At 43.1% G+C, this 7,447-nt stretch overlaps 1 pseudogene; it reads right to left on the bottom strand.

Moving 5' to 3' along the window:
• Positions 1-2,170: 2,170 nt before the first annotated feature.
• Positions 2,171-6,211, bottom strand: LOC129659924 (anaphase-promoting complex subunit 13-like; annotated as a pseudogene).
• Positions 6,212-7,447: the final 1,236 nt, after the last annotated feature.

Below are 7,447 nucleotides of genomic sequence, written 5' to 3' on the forward strand. Positions count from 1 at the left end.
GACTTCCTGTGTTTTATGCTGAAATAGAAGTAAGCTCAAAACAGACTCACTGGCCTATTTTTGTTCATCAGTATAAACTAACGGTTGTAGCAGAGCTGATTCATTTAATTGAAGGTGCAGGAAATATTGCAGAAAGTTAAAAAAAAAAAAAGGAAATGCTGAATTAAATTTCTTTGGAAACAAGCAGTTTGGGTTCTTTGAAGGGGTTGTGGCCAAATTCATAATCAGACTGTGATGAATTCCAGCCCAATGATTAAGTCTATGGAATCCAACATGAGGAAATATGTTTGTGCGCTGAGTCTCTTGCATCACGGCATGTCATGTGCACAAGTACACTTAATTAGCTGCTCTGATGACATCAGTTACAGTGTCATGTGTCATGAATGGCTAATTGCTTGTGAATCAAAAGCCCTATTTAAACAAACACCAGGGGGGCTCACTCTGAGTTCTGTACCAACCGTAGTTTAAGCTGACATGACATATATCTGGTACGTGGCAGCAAAGAAATAGGCATTTTCATACAGAAATGCAAGACACATCAGTGGAACAATGAGGATATTTTTTAGAAAAGTTCTCTTATCTAATCCGAAAGTGCAAATTGTAAGAATTTTTGAATACTGGTCATTAAAGTGCACAATCACATTTCATGGCCATTTTATCGAACTAAAGCACAATTCTATCTTCTCTATCTTGTGTCTTCTAAGTGTACCTTGATTCTGAATGGAAGATTTCCACCTAGCAGCTTAATTATATTTTGAAAACACTTCTGGGGGTTTAAATTTTACAGAGTCAACCACTCACTTGTGCTCTAACACCCAAACAGATTAGCATCAAGGAGATGAAGGAAAATGACTGATCAAATTTATCTGGACATATTACTTGTGTCTTAGACTTTTTTTTTTTAAGCATACAACCAGAGAGACTTTTATTAGCTATTCTTTTCTTTGCTAGATTAAAAAAAAAATCAGAATAGTTTTGTCTTTCAGAATATCACATGATAATAATTGTTAACAGTTCCTTTTATTACCTTTGTGTCCTTTATCATCTAGTCATTAAGTCCAGTGGTCATGCTTACATATATTGTTGGCACACTTAAAGTCTGTCCCACTGTCTTGTGGCAGAGACCAACAAGTAACTACTAAAAGCTTTTCTCTTCCTACTGTACACATCCCAGCTTTCCAATGAAGAGCTGATGCTTTCAAACTGTGGTGCTGGAGAAGACTCTTGAGAGTCCCTTGGACAGCAAGGAGATCAAACCAGCCAATCCTAAAGGACACCAACCCTGAATATTTATTGGAAGGACTGATGCTAAAGTTGAAGCTTCGATCCTTTGGCCACCTGATGCGAAAAGCTGACTCATTGGAAAAGATGCTGATTCTGGGAAAGATTGAGGGCAAGAGGAGAAGGGGGCGACAGAGGATGAGATGGTTGGATGGCATCACCGACTCAATGGACATGAGTTTGAGCAAACTCTAGGAGATAGTGAAGGACAGAGAAGCTTGGCATGCTGCAGTCCATTGTATCACAAAGAGTTGGGTGTGACTTAGCGACTGAACAACAGCAACAACAGCCTTCCTTACATTTACAGAAGCAACATTCTCACCAGCGGAGTGTAAGCAGAAGTGACCTGTGCCCCTCCAAATCTACCATTTACAGAATGACCACGAGTGGTCCTCTCTGTCTTTCTCCCAGTGCCTTGGCAACATTGGAATCTATGCATGGAAGATTTCAAAGCTACCATCCCTGTGGATCCAAAGGAGAGAAAATACGTTATGCTCATTTAATAACCCAGTGTCCTAGGCTTTTAAACACAGGGCATGAACAGGACTCACATCCAACTTTCCTCATTCTGCACATGAGAAACTAAGCCCAGAGACTGAAAGTGATTCACCTGAGATCTCCAAGCTCACTGTTATTTCTACTCCACCCTTCCCACAAGGGTAGAGTTGGAACAGTTTGTTGGTCCCTATAGATAATCATAACCCATTTTTATAAACTGTTTTTCAGACCATCAGGACTACTAAGCACCTTTCTCAAAAATCATAAATTTGGTAACAAAATGAAACCAATGTTCAGACCTTCTGAATCACAATCCAGAGCTTGTAACACCCAGGATGTTGCCTTTAAGAAAGAAATCTGTTTGTGAACAAAGAGCCAAACATCAGTTTTACTATGGGGGAGCATTCTCATGGAGACTCCGTAAGGATAAGTTGGTCCACTTCATTTCTTGTCCTTTAACAAATTCTGTGGTGCCACTGTTCTCCTGTTCAGGTTCAGGAAGTTCATTCAGTGGTATTGCACATTCTCAAAAGGCAGCTTGTCTTCTCACCAAGTATCGTCAGTCAAATCCAGGATCCTTCCATCTCTCTGTACCTCAGTGTCCTTTCTCCTGTAGTTTTAATCTTGCCAAATCAGTACTGGGTCCAGCATGGTGCCCACCTCCTCCAGGATGTTGCATTTTTATGGGTAATATATTTGTGTTCGATAATCTTTTAATTTTTTTCACAACACCTGTTCATTGACTGCATTTTTCAGACTCTGTGTTTGCTGTCCTTGATCTTTTGGAGAAGTTGCAAGCTTTCTTGATATGAGAAAGCTTTAATGTTTATAATTTTTATCTTATGTGTTCAAAGAAAAATAATCAGTGAAGATTCATGCACAAGCCAACAGAAACAGGAAGAAGTTAACCAGTGGAAGAGATCACAGATTGTCTGTGATCCAAGGGTGTTTGAGTGTTAAGTGACTTGCTCAAGGTTCCATTGAGTGTTGGGTACTGGCTCAACAGAGTTGCCCCCAAAATTCAGGGCTAATTCTGTATCTTTCCTAGCTTAAGAAATAATTATGACAAAGGAATGAACTGTAAGGGTAAGCTAGGTAATAAAGGAGTTCATCTCTTTCTCTTTCTTCCTCTCCTTTCCTCTCCTCCTCACTCCTTCCCTCTTCTGAATTATTTTTTTAATGTCTATTTGCTTATTTGGCTGTGCAGATCTTTGATTTGTAGCTGTGGCATGTGACATCTCTAGTTTCAGCCTGTGGGATCTAGTTCCCTGACCAGGGATCGAACTCAGGGCACTGCATCAGGAGTGTGGAGTCTTAGCCACTGGAGTGATTTCCACTACACTTCATGATTTCCTCTACACTTAGACTAAAATCCAAATTTCTCATTTCAACTGGTAAGGTCCTTTTATGGCACAGCCCTGCTAAATGTCTTTATCTCACTCATCTCTGTAGTCTTATGGCCTAGTACAGTACCTATCACAAAATAAATGCTTGACAAATATTGGTGAATTATAAAATGAATGAATGAGGAATGATATTCCTCTTCCAGAGAACCTGAAGTGTACCCTTGATTGGATTTCCTTTCAAAAGCTACATCTGGTCTGTCCCATTGGTGCTGATGACACCCCAGGGAGCATATTCATTTCCCAGGTTTTATGCCTTCCTAGTTGGACAGTTACAATCTCTTATGGGTCCCTGAAGTCCAGCCAAGTTCTCCTCTGACATTGAGGTCAAGTGGCTGTGCTTATATGAGATGGAGCAGTGATGAATGGATTCTGGCCAGGAATCAGATGATCTGCCTTTCTATTAGAACTGGCTCGATGGTTTCCCAGTGCTTGTTTGCTCAAGAATCACTGACAGAATGTCCATTCTCCTTCCCCTCCAGGCCATCCTGGTTTATACCTCAATAAACTCATTTTTCTCGCAATGAATAGTAACCAGCAAAAGTCTTTTGATAGGCCACCAAGATATCAGCATCATTTCCTTTTCATTAACTACTTGATAATAGGAAATCATAACTGTCATCTTCTAAACAGTATCTGGAGTTAAAAAAAAAAAATGTCCCAGCTTTAAGATTCCATTTGTAGCGTAGTCCATGAGAGAAAGCCCCACCTTTTGAAAAGTATCGGCTTTAATCATGTAACCGAATTACTCTCAAAAAGTAGATTGCTTACTGTATGAGGTAAATTCATTTTTACAGTGACGGAAGTTAACACATACAACCAGGGTATCATTTAGTATGTTGGAAGAGGTAATTTTTTCTGAAAAGTGGTTTGTTTATTGTCTACTTAGCTGAGCATTGAAAGGAAGACACCAATGATGGGCGCACACCTCCTTCTCCCCCGCAGGCTGTGCGTGCTCGGTCGCTCAGTTGTGTCCGACTCTCTGCAACCCCATGGACCATGGCCCGGCAGGCTCCTCTGGCCATGGGATTCTTCAGGCAAGAATACTGGAGTGGGTAGCCATTTCCTTCTCCAGTGATAAAGTATGAAGTGAGAGCATGAAAATGAAAATGTTAGTTGCTCATTCGTGCCCGACTTTTTGTGACCCCATGGACTGTAACCCTCCAGGCTCCTCTGTCCATGGGATTCTCCAGGCAAGAATATTGGAGTGGGTAGCCATTCTCTTCTCCAGGGGATCTTGTCAAACAAAGGATTGAACCCAGGTTGCCTGCGTGTGCGTGAAAGTGAAAGTCTCTTAGTCGTGTCCTACTCTTTCCGACCCCATGGACTATACAGTCTCTGGAAACTCCAGGCCAGATTGCTGGAGTGGGTAGCAGTTCCCTTCTTCAGGGGATCTTCCCAACCCAGGGACTGAACCCAGGTCTCCCTCATTGCAGGCGGATTCTTTACCAGCTGAGCCACCAGGGAAGCCTGAGTATGTGTAGGGAAACCCTAAATCAAGCCTTTCATGTGAAGTCTGCGAATGTCTCTGAAGGCTGCTTTACAGTAAAAGCAATTCTTCCCATGGTTTTATAGCCTGCTGAACTAAGTGCAAGAAGGGTACAAAAAGAAATAGAAAGGCTGCTAATACGTGTCTTTTACAGACACCTCTGAATGGTTGTCTTTAGCACCTCATGAATTTTTGTTTCAAGGGCAAGGCATTCCCACAACATACAGATATTAGAGTTCTATTAGACTGAACGAAGGCAGAGTGGCCTAGAGATATGGAGAGACTTCAAGGGCTCAGTGGTTGAACCAGGTGTAGAAGCAGCATTGTTGCTAGAGGTGTGCTGTTTTTTAAGATGTGGACTATTTTTATAGTCTTTATGAAATTTGTTGGGGCTTCCCCAGTGGCTCAGTGGTAAAGAATCTGTCTGCTAATGCAGGAGATGTGGCTTCAATCCCTGGGTCAGGAAGATCCCCTGGAGGGAGGGCGTGGCAACCCACTCCAGTATTCTTGCTCGGAGAATCCCATGGACTGAGGAGCCTGGCAGGCTCTAGTCCATAGGGTTGCAAAGAGTTGCACATGACTGAAGCGATGGAGCATATAGGCACATTGAATTTGTTATAGTATTGCTTCTTTTGTTTATGTTTGGGGCTTTTGGCCATGAGGAATCTTAGCTGCCAACCAGGGATTGAACCCACACCCCCTGCATTGGAAGGTGGAGTCTGAACCACAGGACTGCCCAAGAAGTCCCAAAAGGTGTGGCTTTCATGCAGAGTTCATAGAAGTGGCCCTTTCTCTTGTTTTAATTATGAGGAGGACAGATCGTTAGCTTACCTGTATCGTAGAGAACCCGTCTGAGGTCTCTATATCTAGAGAGGAATCTGGTGGTGAGTGTGATTCCCCCCACCCCCTGCCCCTGCTTCGCACCTCTGTGTCTTCCTTTGTCTTTGGCACTCAAAGCTCAGGGGGCAAGCAGCTGTTACAAAGCAGGGCAACTTCCCTAAGAAGAGCAGAAACAGTCATAGTAAAAGGGAGAGAGAGGCAGTTTATAGAGCCAGCAGTTGTTCCTCACACTGTAAATTCTCTTGTGGAAACTGCAAGCTGAAGTCCGGTGAACTGTATCTGGTCAGCAGATGTTCAGATGGCTCGTGCGCTGGGGAGAGCCAGCACCATGTACTAGTTGTAGAGAGGGGTCGATGCTGTTGAGGGGATGCTCTCAAAGCTATTCCTGAGAGTCAGAAAGCATATTGCCCGTGGAAAATCTGTATCATAGCCCAGAGTGGGAAGGACAGGGATCCGAATATCTGAGCCCCAAGGCCACTTAAATCTCAAGAATACATTTTTCTTGCTGTTGGGGCTGTTTTTATTGAGCTGTGACTTTTCCCCTAGAGTGCCCATCTTATAGCTGGTCGTGCTGAGCCTGGAACATTGAGAAAATAGAGCTGGATTCATTCTGTTGAAGACCTGTGGCTCTTGGACTCAGGAGACACCATAGGCTCAGCAGAAATTCTAACCTCATGAACTCTTTTTTCGGGCAGTTCATGGTAGCTGTGTTTTTGTTTCATGCATTTTTTAACACTTGGGACCTCTTGAAGAGTTACATCATGACTCTCATTGAGCTGCCTCCTATTAGCTACTATGACGCCCTAGATTCCCATACTCCACATATTAATAATTCACCATAGCAAACATCACAGTAGCAAATGCCAGAGTTTCTTTTTTTGGCTGCATGGCATGGCTTGCTGGGTGTTAGTTCCTCAACCAGGGATTGAACCTATACCCCCTGGAGAAGAAGCACCAGTGGAGTCCCTAAGCATTGGACCAGCATGGAATTCCCCACAGTTTCTTATAATATCGGCTATCAGTTCAGTTCAGTCGTTCAGTTGTGTCTGACTCTTTGCAACCCCATGAACTGCAGCACGCCAGGCCTCGCTGTCCATTGCCAACTCCCGGAGTTCACTCAAACTCATGTCCATAGAGTTGGTGATGCCATCCAGCCATCTCATCCTCTGTCATCTCCTTCTCCTCCTGCCCCCAATCCCTCCCAGCATCAGAATCTTTTCCAACAAGTCAACTCTTCGCAAGAGGTGGCCAAAGTACTGGAGTTTCAGACTTAGCATCGGTCCTTCCAAAGAACACCCAGGGCTGATCTCCTTTAGAATGGACTGGTTAGATCTCCTTGCAGTCCAAGGGAGTCTCAAGAGTCTTCTCCAACACCACAGTTCAAAAGCATCAATTCTTCAGAGCTCAGCTTTCTTCACAGTCCAACTCTCACATCCATACATGACCACTGGACGGACCTTTGCTGGCAAAGTAATGTCTCCAGTTTTCAATATGCTATCTCGGTTAGTCATAACTTTATTCCAAGGAGTAAGCAAGCGTCTTTTAATTTCATGGCTGCAGTCACCATCTGCAGTGATTTTGGAGCCCCCAAAAATAAAGTCTGACACTGTTTCCACTGTTTCCCCATCTATTTGCCATGAAGTGATGGGACCAGATGCCATGATTTTTGTTTTCTGAATGTTGAGCTTTAAGCCAACTTTTTCACTCTCCTATTGCACTTTCATCAAGAGGCTTTTTAGTTCCTCTTCACTTTCTGCCATAAGGGTGGTATCATGTGCATATCTGAGGTTATTGATATTTCTCCCGGCAATCTTGGTTCCAGCTTGTGCTCCTTCCAGTCCAGCATTTCTCATGATGTACTCTGCATAGAAGTTAAATAAGCAGGGTGACAGTATACAGCCTTGACGGACTCCTTTTCCTATTTGGAACCAGTCTG

This window comes from Bubalus kerabau, chromosome 9, assembly GCF_029407905.1.
Source record: "Bubalus kerabau isolate K-KA32 ecotype Philippines breed swamp buffalo chromosome 9, PCC_UOA_SB_1v2, whole genome shotgun sequence".
NCBI lineage: Eukaryota > Metazoa > Chordata > Mammalia > Artiodactyla > Bovidae > Bubalus > Bubalus kerabau.